Source organism: Armigeres subalbatus, chromosome 3 (assembly GCF_024139115.2).
Source record: "Armigeres subalbatus isolate Guangzhou_Male chromosome 3, GZ_Asu_2, whole genome shotgun sequence".
In the NCBI taxonomy this organism is placed as follows: Eukaryota; Metazoa; Arthropoda; class Insecta; order Diptera; family Culicidae; genus Armigeres; species Armigeres subalbatus.
In genome coordinates this window covers 284580038-284594770 of record NC_085141.1, presented here as the reverse complement: position 1 = coordinate 284594770, position 14733 = coordinate 284580038, and the positions used below count along the sequence as shown (strand labels likewise).

Here is a 14733-nt window from a genome sequence, read left to right as displayed (position 1 = left end):
CATGAAAAACACTTAACTCATTTCACTTAATTGGGACCAACATTTATTGCGTGGATCTATTTGTCCGCTTCCTCATCTCTTATACTGTACAACGGAAATGTTTCGACATCACATACGCAACAAATGAGCTTTTATCCGAACAATTTCGAGCTTTATTTCTACTTTCTATCCTTCTACATCAGTGTTCATTTCTCTTCGCTCTTCTCTTTCTATTCTCTCTCAACCTTTCCCATGCTATGGTCCCTGTCTACCTATCGTGTGTGCTTTGGCTAGGTGTGCATTCTAATGACGTGCTATTTCGAATCTCTCGTTCGCCATGCGAACGCAACGGGTTTTCGATTCACAAAATTTGGTTTCACGGTCTTATAAAAATAGCCGTGCACGCCACGCAACGGAAACTATGTTGCGGCGTGAATTAACTTGTCATGCGCATGAATGTTAAATGGGTGGGTACTCACAGACCTTCTTCGGTGACGATGTTGCCTCCGCCGGATGAACGGAAAGGGGATGGCGGTGAATTCGCTGCTGCTCTCTCGTTCGGCGATGAAGCTCTGTTGCCGCCGGGGGTAGGCTGATTGCCTTTCTGCTGCTGGTTGGCGGTCGGTTCACTCGATCATCGGAGACTTTCTTTGCGCGCGACGCGACACGTGCGTCGAGTTTCCCCTAGTCGTCACTAGAGGAACGGAAATGCGATTGCGCTTGCTGATTCGTCCTGCCTAGGGAGCGTAGAAAAACGGAAGCGTCCCTCTTCCGGCGTGCCCCGGGAGAACTTCTGAGCCTGACAGTGGGGTCAGAAATGGCCACTGGGAGTTCGGTTGTGATGTCGCGGACGGTCGAACGGCTTGGCAAGAACCTTGGAATAGTTGGTTACACGTTTCACGTGTTAATTTAACATTACAAATATTACAAATAGCACGAATTACCTTCAATTGCACAAAGCCACACACGAGAACACACCGCCTTTTCACAATAGCACGCACAATTACTGATAGCTACAACTATGGGAAAGGAATTCTTGTTTTAGTTAAGATTCACTAATTGACTATTTTTCATGTCACCTTATATAAGACACCACGGCGCGAGAACTTTGGGCCACTCCTGCCTCTTCCACGGATCAGTTCGAAGTGAACTTGATCAACTTGGGAATCCTCAGAATAACCGCCAAATTGCAATTGCATCACCGGACATCACGAAGATAATTTCGTGATTCCGAAAATTACTCTCGCGCTCTAAATAATCATATTCGCGCATGTTTGCGTCTCTTTCCACGAACAGCTTCAATCATCCATCTCGCTGTTCGGCCCCAAAATCTTGGGTGGAAAGAAAACGCCAAAGGTCATTGCAACCTGAAAGGATTCTCAACGGGTCGATGCACGCGGGCGATAGCATGTGCTACAAGCCACCCGGCAGATTTGATCAATTTTAATGGGCAATAAATTCCCACGGCCGCTCACCACGTCAGTAGGAACTCACATAATTAATTTTGTTTTGCGCTTCTTGAGAGTGCCGCTCATGAACAGAATGAACGCTAATGTAGTGAATTTGGAATTTGTGCTCTAGGCTGGTTCAACTGTTTTGGTAAATTGCTAAATTAATTTAAATAACTAACGGATATTACGAGTAACATAAATTGAATAAATAAACATGAAACGACCTGCTCGTTACAATAGGAAGACGGATTTGCTTGGCTACGACACGAACCTCTTCAAAGGAGGCTACCGCGTCTCTTGAAAGGAGGCTTCCGAGCCTCTTAAGAGAAGGCTCCCGAGCCTCTTGAAAAGAGGCAACCTATCCACTTGAAAGGAGGAGGCTTCTGAGCCTCTTGAAAGGAAGTCTCCGAGCAGCCTGGAAGAAGGCTTCCGAGATGCGTAGACGGATGCTTCTAATCCTCTTGCAACGAAGCAAACGATCATTAGCAGGCTTCGGATTTTTCACTCACTCACGCGACAACAGATCGCTCCACCATCCATTTTATCCGGATAAATTACAGCGCGATAAACTCCGGCGCAAGCGATGGTGCGAAAAATTGTTATTCCTCTTTCCATGTTTCGCGAAATAAATGCTGCTTACTTTGCCGCTCCAAACTGATTGAATCTGACGATGCGCCACGATAAGTAGAAGGTTCAATACAGTAGTTTTTCTTTCATCTTTCATTCAGTTCATGTGGTGGCGTGGTTATAGTGGGCGCTCTAAACATTTCAAAATTGTTTTGGGTTCGAATCCCGTGGCGGTCTTTAATTTTTGTGAATATGCTTGTGAAATTTATCTGGACAAGCGACGAGAAGGAAAAATTGGTTGATCACAATTAAATTATCCGGCGATCCGGCGCTCACGAACTTATCACCCGTCATTCTATCCGGATAAAAATGTTGTGTGAGAATACTTCCTCACAGGGGAACATGAAAAATCACACTCCGCCAAAGGGATTAATCCTAGGTTTTTATTCATATGAGTGAGAATTCCGAAGCCTGATCATTAGTGAAAAAAAAAATCATTTTGTTCATTCGACGTTTTGCACGTTCGATCTTTTGTTCCGCAGGCTGCGGATTGCAGTGCATTGCCCCAGGCAGGAACCCCATACCGCAGTATCGATGACGAGACACTAACTAGCAGACGCCTCGTGCTGCTTCGTGGGCCGCCAACGTTTGGCATGATCCTCGCTATTGCGTTCATTGGCTTCGCCGACTTTTCACAGGCGTAGTCAACGTGGCTGTTGAAATTTAGCCGGTCGTCGATCATCACTCTCAGGTGCTTCAGTGATCGCTTCGAAGCAATCGCATGTCCTCCGACGACGATTTCCATCCGATGGATAGCCTTGCAGTTGCTGACTAATAGCACCTCCGTTTTGTGGTGAGCCGCAGCCTTTCATACATTATGCTGGTTGTGGAAGGGAGAATTCAATTGGGATTTATTGATCTAATTGCATATTATGTACAATATAAATTTTTGAAATAAAAATACACAATTATCAAAACTGTATCAATGAGTTTTGATTGGAATTGTAATACGTCCGCCATTACGCATTTTTGTCCGAGGTACCCCCTAGGGACAGCGAAGGTACCCCCAGGGGTACATGTACCCCAGGTTGAGAACCGCTGATCTACAGCAACCATCCATTGGCGAACATCGCTCGGACAGAAAGATGCCAAGAGATAATATTTTGTAATATGAAGAAACTTCGTGTTGAGTCAAATTCCTGTTGTTATTCTTCGCAACAATACGCGTCTTAGATAACCAACAGCTCATAACCAAATTCAGAATCTAGCGAGAAAATTTCACAGGATTCTTAGAATTTGCCATTCTCCGAATGATACGTTGTCTACGGAATCCCGATCAAAATGGTTGACGCGCGCCGGAAAGCAGATTCCTTAAGTAATTCCATTAGCGCCACCCCTCCATTAATCATTATGAGTGCACATTATATTTACACCCATATCAGATCGCAAAGGGGTGGGGCTAATGGGCCTAATTTATTTAATACAAGAAAGCTGCTTTCCGGCGCGCGCAAGCCATTTTGATCGGGATTCCGCACAGAGCGGTTGAACAAGATTTTATGCAGCCGGACACAGCAGCACGAAGGCGTGGGTAGTAGTGGCAATTATGAAAATTTATTTCAAATGGTGGATGCTTGGCGAAAAATCATAGTCGAGACGTGCCAGCTTTGGGCTGAAAGTCTCCTTAATTAAGATATAGAAAAAAATCATCGAGTGGCTGTTGGACAATTTCAACGCAAGATTCCGAAAAGCATTCGGTTGCAGTTAGTTATTGGAAAGGCGCATTGGAAAAAGAAAATTGGTTCTTGGCATCGGCGTTTAGCGTGGTAGCTTGGTTGCTGTGAGTGATTTATTACATCATCCCTTCCATCGAATGCTTGTGATTCTACTACCGAAGAGTAGCTTTTTGCCATCGCAAAACGATTAAGTTTTGCACTTTGATAAACATTTATCTCGGATTGACCTTCTTTTGTATAAAATGGTGGCTCGGAAAAAAACTGATTTCAATTCCAACGACTAACAGAAACAAACCAAATAATCTTGCCAGAAAATTTTACTTTCCGCCGATGACAGCCAAATCGATGAAGACGCCAATACCTCTTCTTGGATAAAAAGTTCAAGTCCCGGAAAGAACTATGTGTAATAAATTCTTGAAGTTCTCCTCAGTATGCCACGTACGTTCCCATCGCGGGCGAAAACCAAACATTGCAAATAAATATATTTGCGTTTGGTTTCATGCCACTTCTGATTCTGCTTATTTCTCCTTTATTTCGGAAATTTTTGAGGATGGTGTCTTCTAGGATCGTGATTATTATTATATCTATGGTGATATCCTCCACTGAAAGCCACTCGATTCGCTTCAGCGGCGATGCGGCCGATGAGTCATGTTAATTCCATGGTTAGGGACTCAAAGTCCATCCGACTGGGGGCAACTATTCGCTTTCTTGATTCAGTTGACCTCCGAGCAGGTTGCTCAATGTTAATAAAGAGACATAAATTATTATGGCAAATACCATCCATTTCGTATAGCTACGTAGTCCTACGTCACCTTTGCGTACAACCCGATTGGGCTGCACCTTTGAGTTTGTTTTTGTTTATTCGAAGAGTTCATTGCTGTTGGGTCCCCCTTGCGGCTGCTGTCGAATCTTGCTGGTGTAGTTACCTTATTGATCCCATGTTTATCTATGCTTACCTCGCGGCATGCAGGGAGGCCATGCGAGGGTTGACACTTGAGTGTTCAGAGCCAGATCAGCGCTAGTCAGGAAGGAGTATCTGAGCCTACCCCACGCAGTTTTACAACTGGGTGACAGGATTGTACCGCGTGCTACAAGGCCCGCCACGGTTTTATGGGACGGAAGGTAGCCTGACCATTAGCCCATTCTCCGTTTCAGGTCGGTGCCGAAAGGCTGTATGTTCGCTCCAAAAACAAGCTTTTTATATAATGCCCGTAGATCCAACAAGTTGCATTCGGCGGAGAATCCTGTCCCGTTGTTCCCTTTTAAAAATCGGCCCGATCGCACTATGGGCTGAAAAGTTATGGCCGAAATACAACTTTTTATACACTCGCGGCCAAAAGATTGGGTTCACCCACGAAAATATAGACAAAAGTATTTGGTCGTATTTTTGCCGTCTTACATCCGATTTCGGGTATTGTTAGCTCAGTACAGTATGAATAGATTATGCATCGTAGGTGTTTGTAACGAACAAATTTTATTTTTTTAAAGTTTTTTTACATATTTTTCTTAAATTCATGTAGTAAAAATATGTTGGTTTTTCTTGAAATTGAGCCCACAAAATTTCGGAACAAAAAGTGGAATTGAACTCAATTATAATCATCTTTTAGAAGCATTGATAAAATTTGGACGGAAAATTTTTGTTTTATTCTTAAAAACTAAAATGTTTATTCAAGTACATGGTATGCTTCGGCCAAAAGTTTGGATTCACCCACTATATGGTTACCCGGTCATAAGCTTGGAGTCTGTCTCCTGATGTAAGTTTTAATTCAATTTTAGCCGAATTTTGTCTTAGGTACAGTTTTCGACATTTTGTTTGAAAACTCATTTTCTGAAAGTTGGTTGAGTACCAAAACAACATTTTGAAAATATTGGTGCATTAATTTACCGCAGTAGTATTCTGCCGCTACTCGCATATCAGTCCCATTTCAGTTTTCGTCACATTTGAGTTAATACCGTGAATAGCATTTAATTTTATCATACTTTCACATAACATGATAAAAAATTAGACTTTGTCCCATATTGAATGTACCAGCATACCAGTTCATTAAGAATTTGCATAAGTGGATTGCTCAAAATTTAATTATTTTTCCATTGATTTTAATCGTTTTGCATTAATTCATTGAATAAGGAAAATCAACACCATCCCACTCAACTTCATCCCATGCTCATACAATAGTCTTGGCTTGTACCACCTACGAATTTGTGCGAATTGCTCAATGCTAATGCTAATGCTAATGATTGAATATTAAAAAATAGTAAAGTTTGATAGGGATCCCATCAATATTTCCAGGTGGCTTCTGTGCGGAAAGTATTTAAAAACTTGTTTTTGATTACGCTGTGAGAAGAAGTGGAGTGCTGTGATAATCGCGGAGGGATAGTTAATTCGCACGTAACCAAGTGAGCCAAAGTACATAGAGGATACAATGAAGAAATATGTTTATTATGGCGGGAAGTAAAAGCATAAGCTATAAACAGGTCAGTAATTAGAATATTGAACTTTTGTTCGATGCTGTTCATAGCATTTGAATATTGATGAGTGAGGAGTGAGGGGGCAGTGGGGGAGACCTGTTGGCGGACGGGTGCCATACTGCCTGACATCGTGGTACTCTTCCAACTGTGTCCTTTAAGTTCCAAGCAGCACAAGTCTAATGAAACTGGTTACAGCTACCTAATTTTGACTAAATCTGGACACACATAAGTTGCTGTGATCTATTTACAACATGTGTGACTGGGCGGCACACATTTATGGTGTCAGTGTAGATTAAATTTGATTGATGAGTTTCTACTTAATTTACTGCAAACATAAAATATTAAAATGGTTATGCTGCAACTGGTTATGGAACAACTTCTCGCAAGGGCAGCTGTTGTATAATTGGTAATACGTCCGTGTACTTAATGAAATAGTGTGGGTTCAAGTCCCACCGGGCGCGGAAATTTTTTTCGCAATATCTCATAAAAACACCCTAAAATGGCAAACTTAACTATGTGTATCAAAATTAAACATCATTTCCAAAAAAAGAAAAGAAAATTAAAATGAAGGTATATACAAAGCTTTCATTAAACACATAAAATGATAAACAAGAACGAATATTTACAGTAACTATAATGTACATTTACAAAGTAACAGACACTTACCTTTTATAATTTTTATAGTGAGAAGTAAAAAGTAAGACGTACGACTTCTTCTTCTTATTTCTCACTTACTTAGAAAACCCAAGTAATAAGAATAAGGATAAATCACTACTTGGGCCTATGGACCCGACTCCCGGCTCACTGTACATAAAACTAATGATTTGTACTGTTTGGAAGCCTTGAAAATTAAAAAAAATCATTTATCTATTTAAACTTCCATTATCCCTTTCACCAAACGGAGAAAGGTACAACTGAAACCCCTTTTCTTGAATCAAACACAATTAGTTTATTCAAGTGAAGTAAAATATCTAGGTGTCATACTTGACGCAAAGCTTAATTGGAACTCTCAGCTGCAATCAGTTGTGCAGAAAGGTCTCAATACACTTTGGGGTTGTTCAAAAACCCTTGGTAAAAGATGGGGCCTAAAACCAAGTATGATCATGTGGATATATAAAACCATTGTCCGTCCCAGGACAACTTACGCTTCCCTTGTCTAGTGGCCTAAAACTAATGAGGCTGCTGCAAGGGCTAAGCTCAACAAAATCCAACGCACCGCTTGCATAGCCATCACTGGTGCAGTTCGTAGTACACCCACTTTGGCCCTAGACGCAATGCTTCACCTGCCCCGGTTAGATCAATTCATAAAGCTGGAAGCGGAAAAAAGTGCTCTAAGGTTAAAGAGAACAAAAACACTGCTGTCGGGAGACCTTACGGGTCACCTCAGCATATTAAATGAATTTGCCATAAATCCCGCAATAGGAATTTGTAGTGACTGGATGGAAACGGTAGTCAATTATGACTTACCTTACGATGTGTTCATTCCTTCCCGCCAGGAGTGGGAAGGAGGTGGACCAACGTTCCAACAGGCTCTATAAATTTCTTCACAGATGGTTCGAAAATGAATAATCTGACAGGATCCGGAATCTATGGCCCTACAACAAAATTTCTGTCCACTTAGGACAGTGGCCCACAGTATTTCAGGCGGAAATATATGCAATATTAGAATGCGTGTTATTATGCCTGAGGAGAAAGTATAGATTTGCAAAAATATGTATTTTCTCTGACAGCCAAGCAACACTTAAGTCGCTTAATAACTACACTTGTAACTCAAAGCTAGTGTGGGAATGCATTCTGGCTTTGAAAAACTTATCCATACGCAATCGAGTCTACCTATATTGGATCCCAGGACATACGGGTCTAGAGGGAAACGAGATTGCTGATGAGCTAGCCAGGAATGGATCTAATGAAAGGTTCATTGGCCCTGAGCCCTTCTGCGGGATCTCAGACTGCTCTGTAAAAATGGAACTGAACAAATATATGGTCAGTCAAATCACATCAAACTGGAATGCACTTCCCCATACGAGCCAATCCAAAAGGCTCGTAACGATTAACCCAAGAAAACCCAACAACTATTAGGTCTCAACAAAGGGATCTCAACATCTACACCGGTCTAATAACTGGACACTGCCCTGCAGATACCATCTACAAAAGATCGGAGCAATCCAAACCTCAAATTGCCGCTTCTGTGACGAGGAGAGAGAAACATCAGAACACATCCTCTGCTATTGCAGTGCACTCACCCAACGTAGGTTCAAAGTTCTCAGCAAGCCCTTTTTAGGGCCTGCTGACATATGGATCTTATCCCCCAAGGACGTGGTTGGCTTCATAAAGCTAGTCTCGCCAGAATGGGAGTCACATACTGTAACTCAGGATCTCTATTCATCAATAATAGATGGTCTTGAGTTCAGTCGATACCAAGGTATCTCAGTGACAAACATGTTACTGAGATAACTTGCGTATTTCACAGTAAAAGGGTATATCACAATAGTCCTAAAATCTGGACGCAGTGATCTTCACCCGACAAACGAGGGAAAAAAAAACGGTATCATCAAATGAACACCTACGTTACAGCGCTCGATACAATCATTGCTAAACTCACGCACTTCAATCTTTCCTATTTGTTCGTATCACTAGAACTTATGTAAACATATTGGAATACATTTAAAAATATATCCTCAAACCGAACAAAAAATCCCCTCGGCTCAAGAACTTCTAGCCGCACTATGCTGCCAAAAGGCCAGGACCTTCAACGTTGATAGGAAAACTGTCTAATACGTTGACTCTATCATGTTATTTATTTTTCTCTCGATTTAAAAAAGTGTAAACAAATAAAAAATATTATAAACTAGTTTATTTGTGGACGCAGTAGCGCCCGTGGCAGGTGTTTTTGTTTTTCAATCAAAATTTTCAACGTCTGTTTTCTGTGATTTTTTTTTTCATCAAATGCTGTGTCTGGTTGTCTAAGGTTGTCACTGGTTTTGTTTTCTGCATCTGATAGTAAAAAAGAATTGTAGTGTCAAATATTTTATTTTTTGTGAGAATTTCCCCGCGTGCTGCGTCTGGTTGGCTATTCACCGGACAGACAAACAGGGCTATTATACACAGAAAAAATAAAGAACCTAAAAAAAAAATGAAAGTACTCAACTTTGGGTACGAAGTTCAAATTTTGAACTCAAAAGTAAGTAGTTTTCTCACTCCCTCTCATGAATGATATTATAAACAAAGAGGTCTGCATTGACCCAACGTGTGCTGTTCCATGGAAGAAGCCATATTTGAGTTATTTTCATTATAGTCTTGGGTGAGTGAAAATAACATAAATTAGAGTTGGTGAAACTTCATAGTGGGTAAAAATTCAACACGGGAGTAAAGCTTGAGCTTGAGCTTGAGCTTGATTGACTGCTCGTAGTTGCTACTCCATTATAACCAGATCAGCTGTTCTTGCACAGGGAACCAACAGATGTTTGCTTGGGACTAGCACACATCTTCAATGTACAAGTACTGATGATCTCATTTGTTAGGTCATACTGGCGCCTGCCACGTCAGAATGCAAGTCAATGTAGGGAAGGGGGAGGAAATGATGATGCAATCACTCGCCCACTGCAAGCCGAATATACCTCTGCACTTGCCACGAGTTCATGCGGAATTTGTTGGAATTTTTGAATTAGGTTCGAGAGGCAGAGGTCCGTCTTGGTTAACGAGCTGCCAATGTGATAGATAGGAGAAGGCAAATTATGGAATTTCTAATTGGATGTAGGAAACGAGCTCTATTAGTTCATTTCCAATTCTAGCAGATTACTGTTAGAATACTGAAGTTGAAGGTATAGGAATAGTAATGGAAACGGTATGGAAGTCCATTTCCAGTTCTAGCGATTGCTAGAACATGAGAAATATAGAGAAAGATACAAAGTAGGATAATGGAACGGACCTGGGACGGCAGGCATGAAGAATGTTTTTATAGAAGTCGATTTGAAAGCGAGCGGAGGGCAATATTTGTGATGGCACATATCACACGACCTTCCTTCTGCCAAGCTCCCGTATGAAGGAGGTGGGAAGAATATCAGTGTGGAAGCTGATATATCTCCACTGGCGGTAAAAATTCAACACGGGAGTAAAGGCAAAATACTCACCGGATTTTTTGCATTTAACTTATTTTTGGCTTCTTCCACGTAAGGGCGGATTTGAATGAAAGGAACCAAAAATGAGTTGATTCGCGGTTCCGTGTATATAGTATATGATGATATGATGATAATACCATCTGGCATCACGTTGTCGTTAAACGTGCATATTTTTGTTTATATCGCATTTTCTAGCGTCCCGAGAAAGAATGAGAGCTTAAAATGTTGAAAGATTGAGTACAAATTGCTTATGCTGGGAATTGAATTGAAGTATCGCTGTGACTGCAATACAGGCTACACCTCGTTAATTAAATTCAAATTAGTAGTTTGTGCAACTAGTTGCAAAAAGATGATTTTTTCAGCACGAGTTGAACGTTTATCCAACGAGCTTGCCGAGTTGGATAAATACTACGAGTGATTAAATAATGCGTTTTTTTTAGCAAATATGTGCATGAAAATTCGAAGATAAGGTACACTGGGGGAAGTAGAAAAAGTGGGTAAGTGTAAAAATCGACTCGAAAAATTGGAATTGTACATACTTTACAGTTTTTACCACACTATAACATTGTGCAACAATATACTTTGGTGCCCACACTAATACTATATTAAAATTTGTATAATACATACACTAATACGGTTAACGCTTGAACTGTCATTTTAAGTTTCGCGAGAAGTTGATTTTTCCATTCTAAAAATAACTTTTTTTTCACCAATTGTCCCTTTTTCAAGTGAATTTATATCACAGGTGACTATTAAAATGCAATTAAACTAATCCCATTCAATTTGTAGTGATTATTACCATGAAAGCAAATAATTCAAAGATTTTACACTTACCCCTGATATCAAACACTGCGGAGAAAGTGGAAAATGTTCTGATCGCGCAATTTTTTCTTCCCTCCAGTGTTTATTTCGATAGCTGTGAATCTTGTATGATTCTATATGTTCCTTGTTTGTTATGATTGTAATTTCAGTGGTAATTGGACTAATGTGCATGAGAAAACGCCCGATTAATCCACCTATCGGTATTAATGTCTTTCACATGTTTTACATATGGAAAACATATATGAAAAAGAAAAAAATAGCACCGGTAGGTGAATATATTCCATAATTCAAATTCATTTATATTTATAGCAAGTATTGCAGTTGAATACATTTTTTTTGCGAACAAATTGGTAAAGGACAAGTGCTTAAAAATAGGAGATAATTTTGTACGTGTTTTGCGCACACACATACATACAAACACGCACACACAGACATCACATCAATTCGTTAAACTAAGTAGATTAGTTTATAACCCTATAAGCCTCATTTTTCCTATTAAAGGTTTATCTTTGGGGCGAACCTATAGATTTTACGTACACTTAACCTTCTGTCTGTGCTCAAAAAAAACTTACGTTGACTGTGCTCTGGGGTCAAATTGACCCCATATTGAAATTGCTATAAATTTTTTAATGTTTGGCCGATTTTGGATTTTTGGGGCTGTTTCGAAAGATAATTTAATCATCCTTCATCCAAATATTGACTAATGGTGGGCAGGTACATCGCGGGGAGGGGTTTTAGTGAACAAGGGTACAAAAACAGTGATTTTTCATGATTATTTTACTTATATCCGACAATCCTACCCATTTTGAACTGCACCTTTTTTAAAAAGGTTATGCAGGAAGGCGTCTGCTTTGGCATGAGGCATTGATAAGTTTAGAACTTGGCCGCCAGGTGGTGGTATATTTGAATTCATTATTTTGGACTACTCAAGATATTCCGATATATAGAATTCTTCTCAGTGTAAATATTCTTATCGCACAAATTTAAAATTTGTTAAAATGTAGTCTTGATCAAAGGTCGTCTAGTGGGAATGGACTATCTTGGGACAGAAGTAATAATTGGGAATTTTACAAATAGGCGGCAAATTGGCTGATCTTTGGGTTACGCATGTAGACCCAGAGGCCTTAATTCCAGGGTTTTCTTGGATGACCTAAAACATATTCTGTGAACATATTCTATTATTTTCAGCATCGCTGGAGCAGGTTGAATACACAGAAAACTTTTGATGAACTCTACCGCAACATTCATGTTTGCAAAAATTTCTACAAACCAAAATACATCAGATCTCACATGGAACAATATACTCAAATATAACAGCTCACTAGCGCCGCATCTTGGAAGAAGTCTTGTAGTCCTGGACATCCTGAACAATGTTGCCGAATACAACTTGGCTGTAGGTATGAGGGATCTCAAGCTAAAGCAATATTTCAAATATGCAAGAATATTGCAAGTACGCTAGCCCCGCCTATTTGTAAATTTCCTAATTATTTATTCCGTCACATGACATTCCATTCCCAGCAGAAAAAAATTGTTAAAGATGTCATCTTTCTTCTTCTTCTTATTGGCATTACATCCCCACACTGGGACAGAGCCGCCTCGCAGCTTAGTGTTCATTAAGCACTTCCACAGTTATTCACTGCGAGGTTTCTAAGCCAGGTTACCATTTTTGCATTCGTATATCATGAGGCTAGCACGATGATACTTTTATGCCCAGGAAAATCGAGACAATTTCCAATCCGAAAATTGCCTAGACCGGCACCGGGAATCGAACCCAGCCACCCTCAGCATGGTCTTGCTTTGTAGCCGCGCGTCTTACCGCACGGCTAAGGAGGGCCCCAATTAGATGTCATCTTTACAAATTTCAAATTTGTGCTATAAGAATATTTACAATAAGGAAAATTCCATATATCGGAATTTCTTGAGTAGTCTAAAATAATGAATTCAAATATACCGCCACCTAACGATTATCTTTCGAAACAGCCTCAAAAATTCATAATTGGCCAAACAATAAAAAAGTTATAGCAATTTCAATTTGGGGTCAATTTGACCCCAGAGCACAGACAACGTAACTTTTTTGAAAAAAGTACACTGTATTGCATATTTTCAAGATTTTTCAAGCGAATTTGCACCTAGGAGTCAAATCTCGGCGAGTTTTACCAAACTACCAAAAATTAGGAGAATTAGTTGAAAACCACTCAAAGCGTTGCGTTGCGTTGTTACGGAGTATTTCGTAGATTGCATACTGATAGTTGTCATGCATATTCTTTACCTTTCTTACCCCAATTGCTTATGGATTTCCATTCGGGATTCAATGGAAATCCAATTGGGGGTCCAAAATGATAAAACATGAAAGCTATCATTGCCGGCCACGCCCATCTTCTCCGTTACTAGGAAAGGGAAGGAAATGATGATATGACATCTACTTAACGAGAGGCCAGCGACTCACCGACGCCCTCATAGATGTCAAGGAATTGGATGGTGGGTAGGGTATGTGGTTTAGGAGTATTATTATAAGCAAATGATAGAAAATTTGTGGAAATACGTTGGGAGTGACTTTGCTAAGAAATTTATGTCACTCCATTATCCTTGCCGATGATTTTCCTCGGATGGGGCGAAGGTATTAGCCTTGCCCTGGCTGATAGCCTAGGTTTAAGCGCCTTTGCTCGCTCTCTGAAACGAAAAAAGAGTAAAAAGAAATTAAATTCCAATTCCCCTTCCCCCCTGATATGATAATGATTTTTATCAACAAATGAATTCTAAGTGGATGAATAAATAATCAAATAGCTGCAAACAAGCCTCTATTGTCGTAGCAGAAGCAAACCCGCCTCAATACGACAGGCAGAAGCACATGTTTGTGATTCAAACGCGATCGACTGTTGTTCAATTTCGATACACATAGTTGGGTAGAGAGAAAAGATGTGAAATATTGCTAAAGTAGGATTCGATGGATACGGGGAATTGACTCATATGCCACCGTTATTAGCTGGTTATGGGACAGCTTTCTCGCAAGGGCAGCTGTTGTATAATTGGTAATACGTCCGTGTTCTTAATGGAATAGTGCGGGTTCAAGTCCCACCGGTAGCCGAACTCTCCCTCGCACACCTCATAAAAAACACCCTCCAATGTCAAACCCAACTATGTGCATCAAAACCAACATCCCTTCCAAAAATCTAAAACAAATTGCATATTGCAAATCTGTTATGCACTTATTCAAAAGACCTTGGCAATATGCGATTATAAGGTGTTCCAAAATAATTCATTGTTCGTTCAACCTGCTTCCTTATCAGTAAGAATTTCAGCATACCAAATTGAGGAACAGTGTAGAAGAAAATTTTACAACATCTTTTCACCGCTACACCCACCCTACGTGATCGATAATTTGCCACCTTCCATTGATTAAAATTTGATGTGCAATTGCAAATCTAAATCTACAATTAAGCTTTTCTTCAATAAGTGAAAATAAAATATAGAGAAGTGAAGTTGTACTCACCTTTTCTTGTACAATGAAGGTACTTACCATCCACTTATATCACAATACCGGACAATTATGTACTTGAAAGTAGTGCGATTTTTAGATGCAATATGCATCCGGAC

General features: G+C 40.2%; 1 long non-coding RNA gene across 1 annotated transcript; it reads right to left on the bottom strand.

The window, feature by feature from the left end:
- Positions 1-341: 341 nt before the first annotated feature.
- LOC134220120 (uncharacterized) lies at positions 342-1140 on the bottom strand. Its single transcript, XR_009981769.1, has 3 exons — positions 1059-1140; positions 924-998; positions 342-853 (listed from the first exon to the last, which is right to left on the bottom strand). It is a non-coding gene; the product is annotated as an uncharacterized LOC134220120 (long non-coding RNA).
- Positions 1141-14733: the final 13593 nt, after the last annotated feature.